The sequence below is a fragment of the Callorhinus ursinus genome, unplaced genomic scaffold (genome assembly GCF_003265705.2).
Source record: "Callorhinus ursinus isolate GAN/ISIS: 27379988/994484 unplaced genomic scaffold, GSC_fseal_2.0 scaffold2, whole genome shotgun sequence".
NCBI classification, from domain to species: domain Eukaryota; kingdom Metazoa; phylum Chordata; class Mammalia; order Carnivora; family Otariidae; genus Callorhinus; species Callorhinus ursinus.
Window position 1 is genome coordinate 55,387,029 of NW_027397064.1, and position 17,860 is coordinate 55,404,888.

At 42.5% G+C, this 17,860-nt stretch overlaps 1 pseudogene; it reads right to left on the minus strand.

Annotated features, from left to right (window-relative positions):
* Positions 1-3,024: 3,024 nt before the first annotated feature.
* On the minus strand, positions 3,025-3,840 carry LOC112836056 (large ribosomal subunit protein eL8 pseudogene; annotated as a pseudogene).
* Positions 3,841-17,860: the final 14,020 nt, after the last annotated feature.

The window sequence follows — 17,860 nt, forward strand, 5'->3', positions numbered from 1 at the left end:
TAGATGGGATCACAAAGGCTCACTGTTTGTACCAATAAGGTTTTTACCTTTCTCACTTTCTCAACTCTGAATTCAAAATGTTCCTCTTATTTTATCTTGAATTCTTCTTTCCCTTGGTAGCATGGTTTTTCCAATATGTCTCTTATTTTATTCTCTTTTCTTTTGTTTCCATGTTTGTATTATGGATCATGCTAAGTGGATTGGGTTCTCACCCAGAGACTAAGGGCCCAGCCTTGCGATGACCTACCTCCCTGTTCCCTGAGGGAGCCCAGACTCGAATTCTAGGGTTGTGATTCCCCACCTATACTGCCCTCTTCTGGCCTAAAAGCTTCAGCACAAGAGACTGGAGACAAGATAGCCCTCCATCTAGCCAACTGATTCTGATCCATATGATGGGGTCATGAAAGATTTTGACCCAGGCTCAGAGTCCAAATCCCCCAGCCCCTCAGTTGCACTCCCCTGGAATCCAGGGTGGAGTGTGTGGTGTCAAGTCTGGGAAATTTCTGATCCCAAAATGGGTGCCACTGTGGGTGGAAGGGAGGAGTCACCCTCCACCCTAACCCTCCCAAAGGCCTACAAGGAAGAGGACTTGGTGAGGGCCACGGATCTGGAGGGAAGAGGGGGGAACCCATGGTTAGCAAGCCAGTCATCCCATCCACTAGCCTAACAGATGACAACTACAAAGGACCAGGAAGAAAGAAACCATTGGAAACAAAATCAAAGAAGATTATTACCTACAGAGGCCATTTACATATAAGAGGTGTGTAAAATACAAACATTATACTCAGAAGATAAATTACAGCATTGACTAGTTGCTTAACAAAATGGCCAACTTTTTCATTTTCTTAAATAAAAACGCTGCCCGGCGTGTACTTTTCAAATGTTTGGATTTGCCAAAGGCTGTTTGCACACTACCTTTCAGAGGTACATTAACTTCACAAGGCAAGGTATCTCCAACAAAACTAAAGTTGAAATGAATGGTGAAAATACAGGGCTGGAAATGCAGGGTCTCTGGAAATAGGGGTAAGGACTGCTCAATGTCAAGATATTACTATATTATTCTTTCTAGAAGAAGGGACATGCTTTTTGAAAAGAAAAAAAAATGTCAGCTCATATACTACAGATCAGGATGGGAAGCAAATTTCAGATTCCAGTCTTTGCAAAGAGACTGCCATAGCTTTAAAATCAGCCTGAAAATGTTAAATCTAATGAAAGATCAAAGTTCTTTATTATCAGTTTCTGTTCCTTATGGGGATGACACTATGTCTCCCTGCCTAGAAGTTGGAACATATGTGGTTCACCAGTTATCTTCATTTTTCCAGATCTCATTTTCTCACCCTTTTTAATCCTCCAAACCCTTCATACTTCTTCAATCAGAATTTCAGTGATAATTTCACTAACTCGCTTTTAATTTTGCCCAGTGGCCTTTGACACATGACATAGCAAATCGGTATCCAGATGAAAGGAAGTGTCCTTACTTGTATTCCAGAAGCCATACTTTGGTCCCTGGCCTCCAGAAACTCACACTAACAGTGGAGAAAGTGAATGTGCTGGGAAAAAAAAGATAACACAGGAAGAACATCCATCACAGCATGATTTATAATAATCAAGAATGCAAACAACCTCTCTATAGAAAATAACAAGAAATATGAAAATAATTATTAATAAGTTGTGGCATTGCCATATGGTAAAGCATCAAATAGACCTTTAGATTAAGGTTCATGAAGAGTTTTAATAAGCTAAGAAAATGCTGATGTTTTAATATTAAGTAAAAAATGAGGACAAAATTGTATTTGCAACATGGTCACAATTATGTCAAAGATAAAGTAGGGAAAAACAGTAAATTTGAATGTGTTTGGGTGGTGAAGTTATGGGTGACTTTATTTTTCTAACAATAATTGTTATTTTTAGAATAGTGACATCTAATGAGGTGCTATTTGGGGTGTTTTATATATTTAACTCATTTAATCTCTCAGAAACCCTATGAAATAGGTATATTTTTATGCCCCATCTGTAAAAAAGAAACAGGGAGTTGAAGTACATTTCCCATTATCACACAGCTTTGAAGTACTGGAATAGTAGAGTGAAATAATATTTGAATTTGCCTGCAGTGCTATATTTTCTCCTTATAATAAGTCTGTATTGCTTCCTATTGAAAGCCTTAAAATAACTTAAAAAAAAAAAATAAACAGTCACATACAACTTGCTGTAGAAATTCAAAGGAAAAAGGCCCTCCAGCCTGGGAATCAGGGACGCCTTAGAGAGGCTGAATGGGATTTAAATATGCACTACTTGGGGTACCTGGGTGGCTCAGTTGGTTAAGGGTCCGACTCTTTTTTTTTTTTTTTAAGATTTTATTTATTTGACAGAGAGAGACACAGCGAGAGAGGGAACACAAGCAGGGGGAGCAGGAGAGGGAGAAGCAGGCTTCCCGCAGAGCAGGGAGCCCTATGTGGGGCTCGATCCCGGGAGCCTGGGATCATGACCTGAGCCAAAGGCAGACGCTTAACAACTGAGCCACCCAGGTGCCCCTAAGGGTCTGACTCTTCATTTTAGCTCAGGTCATGATCTCAGGGTCATATACAGAGCCCCACATCGGGCTCTGTGCTCAGTGTGGAGTCTCCCTCTCCCTCTGCCCCTTCCCCGCTGTGTGCTCACTCTATCTCAAAATAAATAAATAAAATCTTTAAAAATAAATAAATATGCACTACCTAAAGGAAGGACCTGTTAGGGGATGGAACAGCAGGAGCTAAGGCAATCAAACTTGCCATCAGTGGCCTGCAAACAATGAAGATGCATTGTTTTTATTCCTAGTGTTTACATTTTATTCAGTGTGTTAGATCACCTTCCATCTCCTGGGAGAGTTTATTCTGCTCCTGCATAGAGCCTGCTTTTTCCCAAAATCCAATGCCCTTTTAGAAAATGTCAACACTAGAAGGTACCATTCAAGCAAGGGTCCCTTCTGCACTATTCTTTTTTTTTTTTTTTTGAAAGACAACATTTTAATACTTTTATGTACAGAAAATTCAACAGTGTCCACTCAGCCTAGTTTAGTGGCCAGTTCTTTAGCCTTTGCCTTTTCCAGCTTGGCGAGGCGAGCCACAGACCTGGGACCCAGGACGTTACCTCCCCAGTGGTGGCGGATCTCATCGTATCTGTCATTGTAATTGGTCCTGATGGCTTCCACCAGCTTTGCCAGAGCTCCTTTGTCTTCTGAGTTGACCTGTGTGAAGGCGACAGTGGTACAGGTCTTCCTGTGGACCGGACACCCCAGCCTGGCCTTCCCCTTGAAAATGCAACAGGGAACCCCCATCTTACGACACAGGGCAGGCAGGAACCACCAGCTCAGTGGGATCCACATCACGTGCAATCACTACCAGCTGAGGCTTCTTGTTTTTCCACCAAGGTGGTGACAGTGTTAACCCCAGCTCGAAGGACGGGTGGCCTCTTAGTGGGGACATCCCCTTTGTCCGCAGCTTTCTTCTCGGCCTGGGCCAACCATCTCTGCTTCTTCTCCTGCTTTGTCTCTGGTCTGTACTTGTGGGCCAGCTTAAGCAGTTGAGTAGCTGTCTGGGGGTCCAAGGCCTGGGTGAACTGGTTAATCGTGGGAGGCACTTTTAGACGTTTATAGAGAATAGCCCTTTGCTGTTGCAGCTGGATGTAGCGGGGCCATTTGACAAAGTGGGTGAGGTCCCTTTTGGGCTGGATGTCCTGTCTGATGCCAAAATTCTTGGGCCTCTTCTCAAACAGGGGACTGACCACCTTCTTGGCCTCTTGCTTCTTCACGACAGCAGGGGCCAGGGCCACCTTCTTCCCCTTCGCCTTCTTCCCTTTCGGCATGTTGGGTTGCTGGAACCCTTCTGCACTATTCTTAACAGGAAACTCACCTCTTTCCCTAAAGAGCCCATTTCCCTTTGAGAAAACTGTAATGAGTAGGAAATTTTTCTTTATAGTTTTGACTTAAGTTTAACTTTCTATAACTTTTCCCCATTGGTCTAGTTTGCCCCCAGAAAGTATTCAAAGTAACACTAAAAGCACCTCAGTTCCAGGGTGCTCTGTTATTGGACTCATCCTGATTTTTTCTTCTCTAAGATAAAAATCTTCAGTTCATTTAGCAATTTTCCGTGTGACTTGGTGCTCAGACTTTTCCTATCTTACCCACTCTTTTCAGAAATCACTGCAGTTGGCAAACGGTCCTGTTAAAATAATTGCCCAGAACTGAACAAGACTCTCCAGTGACAGAACAGGGAAATGATTATCTACTATTAATGTAAGCCAGGCTAGGAACCTCCTCACACCTTGCCCCATATGAGATGTCATCAACCAAATTTCCTGGACTTTTTTCACATAAATGTGTGTGAAAATAGATACTCCCAAGTCTGTACTAATACAATTAATTTTTTCTAACCTAAATATAGACATTTATACACTGGTCAACAAACTAGAATATGGGCCTGGTATTTGGGTAAAAAAAATCCAGTAATGGAATTTTATAGTTTGACTTTTCAGAATAGAATCAACACTAAATCATTTGGCTTGGATTTTGAGGAAAAGACAGGAGGCTGTGTCATGATGTTGCAGATACCAAGGTTGTATGTTGGGGTGGGTGAAGTATATTCTGGAGCTATATGGGAAGATTCAGGCAAATCTGCCTTTCCCTAGTAGGACAGGGGAAAGACGTACACTTCAATCAAGAGCTTCCTGAGGCCACAGAGAGCACTAGACTATATCACATTTGGTGAGGGGCAACATCTGTCCCAATGTTATGTGCAAGTCATGGACACATGTTCATCCATGATGACAGTGCCACCGATCCAAAAGTAGCAGAAAGACTAGAACAATGTCATGACTTTTCATAAAGTTAGATGTATTCAATTTAAAGGATTATTCTTCATTCTGAGATTCTGTCCTTCTGACATGTTTGGTATTAAGTGTTCTTTTTGTGAAATAAATGGTTGAAACTTTTTTTTACAAATGTAATTATTTAGCAAATGAAAAGGAAGGTAGAGCAGAGAAACAAAAGAAATTGAAATCTTCCTGACATCGATGACTAGCTTTTAAGATCAGCTCTTGTCTGAACACCACCCTGTAACCATGCATAATCATTTTGTAAGCCAATAACTTTCCTTATTGTTTAAACCAATTCAAGTTGTATAGTTGCTATAACCTGGTACAAGACACAGGGAAAGAGAATTCAATTATTGGTTAAATTAATGAATGGTCTCAGCCAAGTTCTCCATGTGGCCTTTGAACAAAGGCACAGTTTCCTGGCTTGTTTGGTTGGCAAAGTTGTGCACTAGTTACTTCCTTCTGTTTCCTTTTCTATGCCATCTTCCACCACTGGAGTTCCAACAGAATTTCCTTGATATGTAACAAACATCAGGTCTCTTATTACTTGAATAGTTTAGACAAGGTTGAAGTTCCAAGCACTGATCCAGAGTCATTTCTCTTTTACCCTACTTGCCATCAACAGGATTCTCTTCTAACCACAGGCTTGGAGGCCATGGGTCTCTCAGACAAGGTAGCAGAGACTGACTGAACATAACTATCAGGTTCTTCTCTTTCTGGGCACAAAGAGAAACTGTATTTCCATGTTCTCCTTTAGTTGGGAGTAGTTGTATAGTCAAGGTCTCCAAGAATATGGCTAGAAGTCTAAGGCCTTCAACAAGTAGGTGTGTGTCCTCCACCCTCTTGGTCTCCTTCCACTGGCTGGATGCAGAAGACAGTGAGGCCCCAGGGGATAACCGAGCCACAAGATGGAAGGAGGCTGGGTCCTTGAATCAGCTCATGGAAGAGAGCCACCTACCAAACTGAACCATGTGCCTTGGTTTGTTGTCTGGGTGAGAAATAAACTGTTAGATCTGAGCCATTATATGTTTGGGTTCTCACTGTTATGGCAGCCAACAACATCCTAACTAATAAATCTGACATGCTCACTATCCTTCTCTGCCCACAGGCTTAGTTTAAGCTGTTCTCTCTCAGTTCTGTGTTTCCTTGGCGAAGCAGCCTCTTTTATGCCCTGAGCCTCCAGGTTTTCCCCTCTTCTCTTCATTTATGGGCTAACACTTTCAAAGCAGCCCCCTTAATTCGATCAGCACACCCGCATAGGAACTTGCCCAGAGGAAGACCCCAACTAATGTGTCCTCTCCCTGCTCTGTGGGGCAGAGCTGAACCTCAGAGATCAGCCAGCAGACTTCCTGAGGCTCTCTCTTTACTTCTGCGTGTTCTTTCTCAAAAGCAAATAAAGTTAAAGATCAGACAGGGCTGGAAGAATTAAAAGCACCAGAGCCATGGATTACAGAAGCCCATTCATGGTCCTGGACTGAGCTTTCTGCATCAGCATTGCCTGGGAAGAATTTTGTGAGACAGAGATTCATGGGCCTCACAGTCAGAAGTTTTGATTTGATGTTTCTGAAATGGTTGACTAGGGTCTGTATTTTTAATGTATCTTTGTGACCCTGATGCATCAGCACTGTGCTAGACAATGGCATATCAGGGTGAGCAGCAGGGCTAGGAACACGAATAGCAAAGCATCCCATGATGGTCAGTAAGAGCACAGTGGGGAAGAGCTTGCGATTTGAAGTCACACTTGAGTTTGAATCCAGGCTCTACCACTAACAAGTTACATGACTGGTAAACGTCCTTAATGTCTCTGAACAGCCCTGAATTAAGTGGGGATTATAATGCCTCAATAAAACTTACACGAAATAATGACTATAAAGTCCCTGGCATAAAGAGTAAAATAAATAGTAGGTATATAGGGGTGGGTGGCTGTGTGTGTGAGAGAGACACAAGTCTGTCCATAGAGAAATGAACAGGTGTGACAGCTTCCATACCCAGGAAGAAGAAGATCTGGAAGAACATGGCTTATTTGGCATCTTCTCCCTCTCGGGGATCTCCTGACTGTGAACTCTTTGGGGGGCTAGTTTGGGCTGCTCCCACTACTAGAAACAGCCAACAGAGAGAGCTATTTTGCACCTGTCTGAGATTTTGAATCTACCCAGAGTTTGGGTTTTCCCCTCTCTCCCTCTTTAAAGGAAAAGAAAGTGGAGCCACGCCCCCACCCCCCACCCCTGGTTCTTGTTCCCTGATCCCATAAAGCTTCCTTGTGCAGACGAGGCATAGGGCGGTCTCAGCATCCCCTGAGTACAGAGCAGGCCCCATTAAGGGCAGTTGGCCTCCTACCCTCTGCTCTTCCCAGGGCAGCGCCCTCCGGCTTCCCTGCTTCTGGAAAAAGCTCTTCCTATCACCCAGGACCTCAGACCTTCTCCCTCTGGCCCATCTGTTCCCATGCTCATTCCCATGCTCGGTGCCAGGCCCTGCTTGACTGCAGGATCATCCTGGGTGCTCCACTTAACATCTGGGCCTCCATCGCCTAATGCGCACAGCATCAGTCAATTCACAGGCTTCTCAGGAGGAATGACGAGATGATACACGTGAAAGTGCTCATGATCGGCAAGCGCCACGCGAACATCCTGCATTAATGTTAACATTAGCAGGAAGCCTCAAGTCCCCGGGCTGGCATCACACAAGTCCCCTCCTTCTCTGCCAGCCTTGGCCCCTGTTCCTCCCCCCTGGCAGAGGGTGAAGAAAGCTGAAGCATTCTTCTGCTCAATTTAATTCACATCCCGTGTACGGGATGTTTATGAACACACCCAGAAGCCCAGCCATCCGCTGAGTCTCCTCCACGCCACAGGGAACTGGGGCAGCCGGGCTTTGCTACAAGAAGATTCACACTTAGAGAAAGGGGACCGTCGGGTTAGGAAAGTGATCCTAGAAGACCCTACTACGAGTTTCCCAAAGAGCTTTGAGCTTAAAGAGAAAATGTCACCTTGGTTCCGGGCCAGAGAAAAGAGCCATGAACCGCACGTCAGTAGCTCTTACTTCCAGAGCTGCACAAGCTTGGGGAAAAAAGAACATCAGACGCCACTACACCTCCGTTTCCTTGCCTGGAAAATACAGATTATCACAACCTGCTCTTCCCACTACTTCACAGGGGTTTTAGGAGGGTGATACCAAATTATTACAATCATGAAAATAATGTTTAGCACTTACCATATGCCAGACACTGTTTTCAGTGTTTAACACTCAAATCCTCAGAACAATTCCATGTGAGAGGTACTATTATCCCCAACTTCTAGATAAGGAAACTAAGCATAAGGGAACTATCGTGCTGAATATACAGAATTTGAGTGGCCGCCGCATAAGGTCCTCAGGCCTCCCTCAGACCAGGGGTGCTCTCCCTCCCGAGACCAGGCAGCAGAATCTGGAAGCCCCCTGAGTGCCAGGAGGCTTCCCTTCAACCCCCCACCATGCTGGGCCAAGGGCCCTACCCCGCAGACGGCTAGGCTTGATATTTTCTAAAGGGAAGCACTTATTTGTGACACTGGGAATTCTCAGAAATTATAATGAGGGCAAATCGGTTTTGATTCATTATGTGTCAGGCACTGTGCTAAGCACTGAGCAGGCATTGTTGGCTTTTTTCTTTCAAGGTCTCTGTGAGGTTAGTGCTATTGATGTTGCCATTTTACATTTAAGGCTTAAAAAGCATAAGACTCCAGGGGCGTCTGAGTGGCTCAGTCGTTAAGCATCTGCCTTCGGCTCAGGTCATGATCCCAGGCTCCTGGGATCGAGCCCAGCATGGGGCTCCCTGCTCCGCGGGAAGCCTGCTTCTCCCTCTCCCACTCCCCCTGCTTGTGTTCCCTCTCTCGCTGTGTCTCTCTCTGTCAGATAAAGCAGTGGTCAGCAAGCAATAGACCACGTGCCAGGCACCAGTTTTCGTAATTAAAGTTTTACTGGAACACAGTTGTGCCCATTCGTGTAAGTATTGTTTATGTTTGCTTTTGCACTACAAACAGCAGAGTTGAGTAGTTACAAAAGGCGCCTGGCAAGGCCTGCCAGCCTAAAGTATCACGAAATTATCACGTGGCCCTTTGAGAAAGTTTACGGATCCCTGCTTTGGAACCAAACTGCTTGCATTTCAATTCTGGCTCCGCCTCTTATCAGCTGGGCAACCTTGAACAAGTTATTTCACTTCTCTGGCCTCTGGCTTCCTCATCTATAAATTGGGGAGAATAATAGAATCTACGGCGTAGGATTGCTGCGAGGCTTGCATTAATACGCTGGTTTGCAGAGTACGGCCTCACAGACAACAGCATGTCCTCTGGGAACTAGAAATGCAAATTCTGCTTCACCCCACACTTACTAAATCAAAATTTGGGGGCCAGGCCCCGCAATCTGTGCTTTAACAAGCTGCCAGGTGATTCTGATGCCCGCTGAAGTCTGAGAACCCCTGACTCTGTATTGAAAGTGGTTCCCCCAGTAAGTGCAAAGGTTTGCTATTATGATTTACTTCAGATTGGTATTTAATCAACCTCTATGTGTTTTGTGGGTTTGTCTTGAAAATCAGCCTTAAATTCATAAGCTCTTAGTAGGAGGAATAGCATTTGACTTTTCTTTTGTATCCACCTAGTACCAAGCCCACTTTAGGCGCTTATTCAACACTATTTGGTTGAACAATTTCTTAAAATGGCATTGTTTTCCTGGGATCTATGAAGCAGAAGTGGCCTGGAGTACGTGGGTGGGCCTCAGCAAATCTTTGTGTCTCCTGACATGGGCAAATGTTTGCGTGGGCGGGTCTGCATTTTTCTCTATAGATGCCCCAATATTTTCAGCACAGTCTCAAAGACTCCCCAGCATTTCAAATAGCACTGCTCCAGAACACAAGCAGCCAGTTTAAGGTAAAGGACTGTAAGTGCCATCATACTGGAACGGGAAGCCCTAGGAACTTACCCTTTCCATGGAGCACGGGAGGAGCCTGAATGCAAAAATGGCCTCCTCTGTTCTTTCTCTATTTCCCCTTCTCTGCCCCTGCCCCAGCCATCTCTGCCCTCCTCCTGGATTCTCTTTCTCCCTGAAATACTGCTTCTCCTCTTCCAGCTGCTAAAGAAAGTGGGGTAGACAACTCTGCATCACATCATGGAGATGGCTGTTTAATTTGAGATGAGTGTTATGTTCCTCATTGCTCAGGGCCCCCTTTGATCCACCAACATTTGCTTCTTTTATCCCCAAATAGAGCATACATTAGTGCCCTGAATGCTTCCTGGTTTTGCTGTCTTTTAGAGGCCATCAGAGATTGTTTATTTGGGAAAGCAGATGGATATCTTGTTTAATGTCAAAATAATTATTATTTGGTTGGTCTGATAGTTTATTTACGCTTTCAGTGTTTTTATGTTTACATCGAAAGAGCATTGCTAAAATTATATTTTATCTGTTAAAGTAAACAGGATATGATGACCTTTTTAACCAATTTTTCTGAGGAGCTGGTTTATTAAAACGGTTAGAAGATAACGGAACCAACTGGGAGTGGTCACTCGAGTTGAAATGTACAGCTGCATGCTTTCTATTTGTACAAAAGCAGGAAAGAAGCACTAAACAATGCTTTAAAGAAGGGGCAGTATAATGCAGTGGTTAAGAATAGACTTCAGCTCCAGTTTCAAATCCCAGTGAATAATCCCAGAGATAATGTGCCCACTGTTTCTCTTTTCAATGAATCACCATAAGCTAGTTCATTTACCTGGAAGAGTTTCTCCAGGCCACACACCTTTATCATTTGCATTTAGCAACAAAAGTTGCTATTGGTAAACTAGTTCTCTGGTTTACCAAAGAAGTACAAGGGAAGAAAGCTCTCCTCGCAGGTTGCTCCCACTAAGGCACTTGGGAAGAGCCGTAGGGAATGAAGATTAACCAGCTCAGCCTCCGGTGGGAGCTCTTCTGGTTATTTTGACTTAACTCTTGTGCATTTTATTAGTTCTTTATTTTTCATAGGACTGCAGCCTTCTATCACAATAAACATGTATTTCGACATGCTAATTCATTAATGTAGTCAATTCAGATTGTTTCTAGTTGCTTTTCACGTTGTTTTGCTAGCTGTTTGGTAGAATACATGTGTTGATTTAACCTCGGATCTGCTTTCTCAAGTTCAAGTTACTTTCCCCAGTTTACTGTGGCTCATAGAGACTCCTCTTTTGAGGATGTCATTTCTTAAAAGCACTTCTCTATACCCTGGGAGGAATGAATTTAGAAATGGTTGTATTTGTATGGTAGGTTGCCAGGTTTGGAGTTTGTTCCAAGTCTGTGAAGTCTTTGGATTTCCCTCTCTGCCATGGAGAGATGGGTAAGGTGATTAGAATCAGGACTGGAAGAGAAGGCTGCCTGAGCCCATTATATCCCAGAAAGTAAGACATAGTGGGGCTGGCTTCTTGATTCCCCCAAAGTCCCTGGCAGGAACCCAGGGGCCCCACAAAACACATGCCCTGTCTTGCACAAATTCTAGGGCATTCTTGGCCCACATGGCAAGGGATATACATCCCTATTGTGGTGTAAATTCCTTGCATGTATCTGGCATTAAAGATCTGACAAAACTTATGTCTTATTATTATTGCAACACCAAAGATTTCAAAAATATCACCATTCAAAAGACTGACTAAGCTAGGCACGAAACTAGGCTACAATTTGTCAATCACTAATGACATTAGGGCAGAAGTGTCACAGAGGACTATAATCCTGTGTGATGGAAATAAATAGATTCTTAGACCTAGAAAGGACCATAAGATGCCATTGAGGCCCCTTCTGATATTAAAAACCTTAGAGAACTACATCAATTGACAAAAAGGTTCAAAAGTGTAGGATATAGGGGCGCCTGGGTGCCTCAGTTGGTTAAGCGTCTGCCTTTGGCTCCGGTCATGATCCCAGAGTTCATTGGGCTCTCTTCTCAGCAGGGAGCCTGCTTTTTCCTCTACCTCCTTCTCCCTCTGCCTGCCGCTTCCCCTGCTTGTGCACATGCTCTCTCTCTCTGTGTCAAATAAAATACATCTTTTTTTAGAAACAAGTGTAATATGTGGCAAAATGGAAGTACACTGCTGGTAGGTGTATAAGGCAGTCCAAACATGTTGGAGAGCAATCTGGTAAAAATCTAGAAAACCTCATTATCCATATATTTCATTTCTAATAAGTATATCTTAGGGGAAAATCTCACATAAATTCCCAAAGAGACATGTAAAAAGATGCTCACTGCAGACTGGTTTTAACAGCCAAATACTGGAAACAACCTAATTCACTAAGAGAGAGACAAATCATGATATGTGCATACAATATGCATACATACAGTAGTAAAATAAACTGAACAGTGTGTATCAAGGTGAATAAATGTTAGAAATAATGCTGAGTCCAAAAAGCAAGTTGCTGAAAGATGTGCATACAGTATGATGTCATTTATGTGGAAGTTAAGCTCTATACAGATACGTGCATACCCAGGAAAAGGAGAAAGATACAGAAAGGAAGAATAGACATTTCACACAAATGCTATATCTGAAGAGGGGAACTAAATCAAAGGGGAACAAAAAGAGATTTCAACTACATCTGTAAAAACTTATGGCTTAAAAAAAATACATCTGAAGCAAATACAGCAAATGCTACTGGAATAGGCACATGGATATGTTGGTTTATTTTTTTTATTGTGTGTTTGAATTTCTTTAATTCCCTGAACTTTTTACACATATACCCTCTTCTGTGGCTCTCCTAATGCAGCCAGCAGGTCAGTTGGCCTTTCCCTTGCGTTCCATTGCCATATAGACTCCTTTGTGATACTAACATCTTTCATCCTCCAATCCTGGTATAGCTTGGATTTCGGAAGAAATACTTTTTTCCTAATAAGTACTTTCTCCACTCATGTCCACTTGTTTAGAGAACTGAAGGTTATTCCCAAGATAAATTAAATCATCAATACCCAGAAAGAATCGCTCCTCTGCCAATCGATCTCGTTCCTCGCACGTATTTTCACCCTCCACGTGGATGCCCTGACACCTCTCCATCTAACTTCATTAGCGAATTTACGAAGGGGCTGTTGTTTCCTCCATCTAGATCATTAACAACTCTGTCAAGTGTTTCCATCTCTTGGTTCCACCTAACCTTGAGGAGAGAACTTCCTCTTAGTACAGACACTAAATTTGCCAAAATAGTTGCGTAGGACTGTCCCCCCACTCACCCCACCTGTGCCTTCTCCAGGTTAAAATGAAAACATAAAGAATAGATTGCACAATGAAAAATGCAGCTTTGTTACCCTGGCTTACTCCAACTATGCCCTCACATCTTCTTTGTAGTCAACTCCAACTTCAAGAAACTTAACCTCTAATTCAAAACATCAGGTCAAGGTTAGCTGGATTAAAAAAACCAACATTCAAATTTTCTGTATAAAACTTTTAAGGACACTAAATGGGAGAGAAAGGAAATAGAGAAATGGGTACAACGCTGCTAAATAGACAGAAATGAGGAAGTTTAGTGCTTGAGATGTTTACAAGTACCCATCCTTTTCTATTTTCCAGTTCCTCCAAGAAGAATTAATGAGCATGTTGAAAATTATAGGTGGGGGGAATCTGGAGTATAATGAATAATCTTAAAAGCATAGGTCAGTTAAAAGAGGGTAAGGTCAAAATTTTTGAATTAACAACAAACCTTATTTCTGTTATATGCCTCCATAATTTTATAAGCATGCTCTCATTCATGATAAATTATTATTATTGTGGAGCAGATGGATGAATCTCAATCATTATACTATAATGGAAGATTAAACATTTTCTTAACTTCTATTCATCAAATTAAGTCTTCATACTCACAACAAAGGACAATGCATCAATGTTATCATTAGGGCTTTTTTAATATAACTTTAGCGTGAAGCATAATAAGACATGATTAATGTACTGACAGAAGTAAATACTAAACAACATACATTAGTCTAGATTAGAATCGCTTTTTTAGTTCTCTTATTTTGTGGCTTCTCAGTCCTCTGAGTTTTGTCAAAGAGAAACAACCATCAAAATCATTCAATCCTTTTTGCTAGGTGTTCCTTTTCAGCCACATCTTCACTTGTGAAATGTTACCTACTCCCTAAAGCTGTGGGGGGTCAAGGGAAAAGGGTTTCTGGGGAGGGAAAAGGAGACAGTATCTGTTCAGCCCCCAATAAAACAGGTTTCTCATTTGGTTGAGTTTTAGGTCACGTTTAACAGACAGAAAGATCTGGGAGGGATGGAGAGAAATCTCATGATCTATAGACCTTCTGGTCTACCACACCCAATATGCAAGATTGCCCAAACCACTCCAGATCCAAAAACATATCAAGTCTTTACAGCATCGTGGAAGGCAGTTTCACAGTCTCCCACAAGAATGTATTTCAACACTTTGCATTTTATGAAGTACTCATTTGTAGAGATGGAGTTAAAGAGCGGACAGCAGTAAAACACTAGGTAGCGCGGCAAAGAGCACTGACCTTGGACTCATAGGACCCAAGGTCAAAACCCTAATCTTCTACTCTGTGGACCAGAGGGCCTCCCCCATGCTGTTTAGTCCTTTTTTTTTTCCCTTTTACTGATAACATTTATTGCCTTCTCTAACCCAGTGCACATTAAACATCTTGCATCTAACACCTCAGTTTACTCATTAGGAAACTCCCCACTATACAGGTCTTATTATCCCCTCTTATACCTAGTGTTATTATCCTTGTTAATTCATAAAGAATTGGAATGCAATAAAATGGGAAGGCTCCAAGAAAAAATTGCAAGACTAGTTAACAAGCTTCATAATAGTTCAATAAAATATCAATAATTAAATATTTGATAACACAATAAACAGCATCAACCGTCAATTCGTATATTGTCAGCACACTGTTTATTTAGCATGGTGACCCCCAGTTGGGATATGTGTTATAATGTTTAACATGAAAATAAATTTCCATAGGAAATTGTCCCATCAACCCCATAACATTTTTGGAGGTAGTTTTTTCAATCAATAAAGCATAACAAAGCAGGGTGCTAAGTTTGAGGGAGAAAAACGATGCTCCAAAGATGCTGTACAAAGGAGAATACCAGCAAGACCAACTAATGACCCTGTGTTTACTTCACCTTCCAGAGAGAACCTTGTCCCACACAACAAGACATAGCTCAGCCCTTCAAGAACTAATGTAAGAAAGTTAGCAGGATGTTGTCTTTCAAGTACATGCAATACTGGAATCATTACTCTAACCTCTGATACCCAAATAACCATGACATACATGAATCTCTTTTTGATAATGATCCAGAAGCCTTGTCAGATCTTGGGGCACCCTGAGTCCTCATTTCCCACATTAATTATCACTGAACAGAACTGTGACTTCAGAAACTATATAAACAGAGGCAGAATTTTGTTTTCTTAAAGATTTATTTACTTATAGAGATAGAGTGAATGGGGGACGGAGAGGGAGAGAATCTTCAAGCAGACTCTCTGCTGACCGTGGAGCCCAAGGCAGGGCTTGATCTCATGATCCATGAGATCATGACCCCAGCCAAAACCAGGAGTCAGCCACTTAACCGACTGAGCCACCCAGGTTCCCCACATTTTACTTTATAGTGAGAAGAAGAGATGAAAAATTTTGGTCACAGATAAAATGCTATTGTGAAAAAAAAAAAAAACAGCCAGATTCTGGAAGAAAGCAGGCGAGGAAACAGGGCATCAGGCAGAGGTAGGGATCATCACACATAACACGTAGTTTAGTGGGGAGGCCAGCGAGCAAACTTGTTGTCAAAGAAATATGGAAATAGTTAACTGAAAGAATCTGGTTACAAAACAATCTGTATAATATGATCTCCTTCTGTTAAAAACACACACATACATATACACGTTCATGTGTTGACCTGGAAGTACATCTGATTAAGGTGGAAACCAAGGTAACCCCTGGGTGGTGAGAACATGCTTCCATTTTCTTATTTTTATCCATATTTTCTTTAATTTTCTCCAATGCACAAGCACTGATTTTATAATAATTGAAGATTATGCTGAAGTGATTATTTACTTGAAATGGATTACTTTCTCTACACGTTTCATAGTCTCAGTTCACCGCTTCTCCCTTTGTTTTTCCAACACGGTCTCAACCACGGGGTGAGACTAGCATTTTCCTTTCAGTTTGGCTGTTGAAGGGGAATCCCTGCTGAAGACTGTGCTGGAGGGCTGTGATTGTCCCATCTCTTCCCCGGCCCCCCCAAAACACACACACACACACACACACACACACACACACACACACACACACACTTCTAACTTGGACCTGAGATGGATTTTAAGTTTCGCTCTTTATGAGCTCTATGGCCCAGACAAATGAATGAACTTCTGCTCAGATTCTTCAACTGGGAAACATGGCTGATAATACATAAGGTGGGTTACGTGAATTAAGTAAGAAAACACGTGTGGAAACGTAGCCCCCAATACTATAGTGCTTATGTCATTTCATTTTTAGCAGACCCTTCTCTGCTATATTACTTAAGTACTTTAATGTGGCAGTTATGTGAGGAAATGATTGCCCTTGGCTGCTGACAGGTTGGACTGCGAGTCTCCAGGACTATAGGAGCTGATGCCTAAGTATGATTTTTCACCTACAAAAACCACTGAAGCAGTTAGAGAAAAGGAAACTGCAGTTATCCACTTTCTTATTGTCAGGAAACGGAAAATGGTTTCCTGATAATCTGACAAGAGTAGAGATAGGGAAGGAGATGAGAATAAAATGCCATTATCTCTGTTCACAAGGAGAGAGAGAAACTCAGAAAGGTCCCGGCATTACCCTCAAACATTAGAGATACTAGAAGAGATGATTGGAGAGCTCATTCTAATCTGATGTCAGGAATCTACTGCTGTCATAAGCAGCCCCAGCTCTTTTTTGTCACCTCCAAAAGTGTTCACCATATCTGTGATAGATTTGCCAAGAATATGACTTGCATAGAGAAAGTGAGACAGAAGACACTTTTCCAGCTACTGGCCAAATGAAAGACTTGGGAAAAGAGATAAGTCTAAATGAATTTTTTTGTGAAATACTCTAGCATATGCAATGTAAATCACATCTTCAGTCTCTCCTATGAATCCTTCGGTAAAATTTTCTCAGGATGCTTTGGTGAAATGGATCCTTTATGATCAATTTAAGGAAATGCTGGTTCCTCCCTTGAGCTGTCATGGGGTCATTATGGAGACCTCCCTTGGGGCCAGCCAGCATGTAGCTCATTGTACTGTGGGTGAGTGTGAGGCCCTGCCTAGTGCCTCAGTCAAACCTGCGTTGGCAAATCCACACTGGTAGTGATGTGATGGGAACGCTTTCGCCACATGACTTTCATCATTGATTCAAGCCAGCAGGTAACCTGTTCAGTGATGCTACAGAGAAACTGTCAGACTCCACCACCCATCCAACCCAGTGTGTCCCCCAGACCACACCCCTTGAACCTGAGACCTCCTGGTTCCATTCTTGCCTTTCCGCAACTGATCCATCATTACCTCCAGAACATACCATTCCTGAGGAACCCTGTGAGCATTTTATTAAACAACACTGCCTAATCATTTGGAAATTAATTCTCCCGTTGCCTTTTTTTTTTTTAATTTCAAGACTAACTATCACTTACTGCTTTAAACAATGCTTCTTGGGTTTCAACAGAATCCCATCACTTTTCACGTAAGTTCTAAGAGTTCACAACATTCTTCAGAACTGAATTAAGTTCCATAAGTGGACTGAGCTAGCATGAGGATCAGGATTTGGTGCAACAAACCGGAACTGTTTCAAGTTTTTCAAAGAGATTTAATACAGGGAATTGGGTTGTTTCAAGCACTGGAAAGGTTCAAAGGGTAAAAGTCAGGGAGCCTCTATTAGCCTGAGTCCCAAGTTCCTGACACCATCAACGTGATACAAAGGTGTTTCAGCCACTGGGGCTGCCATGCTACCCAAGTCCTCACTCCCAGGAAGTGAGCATCCCCACAGCAGAACATGGAGTCTAACCACTGCCTTCACTTGGCACTG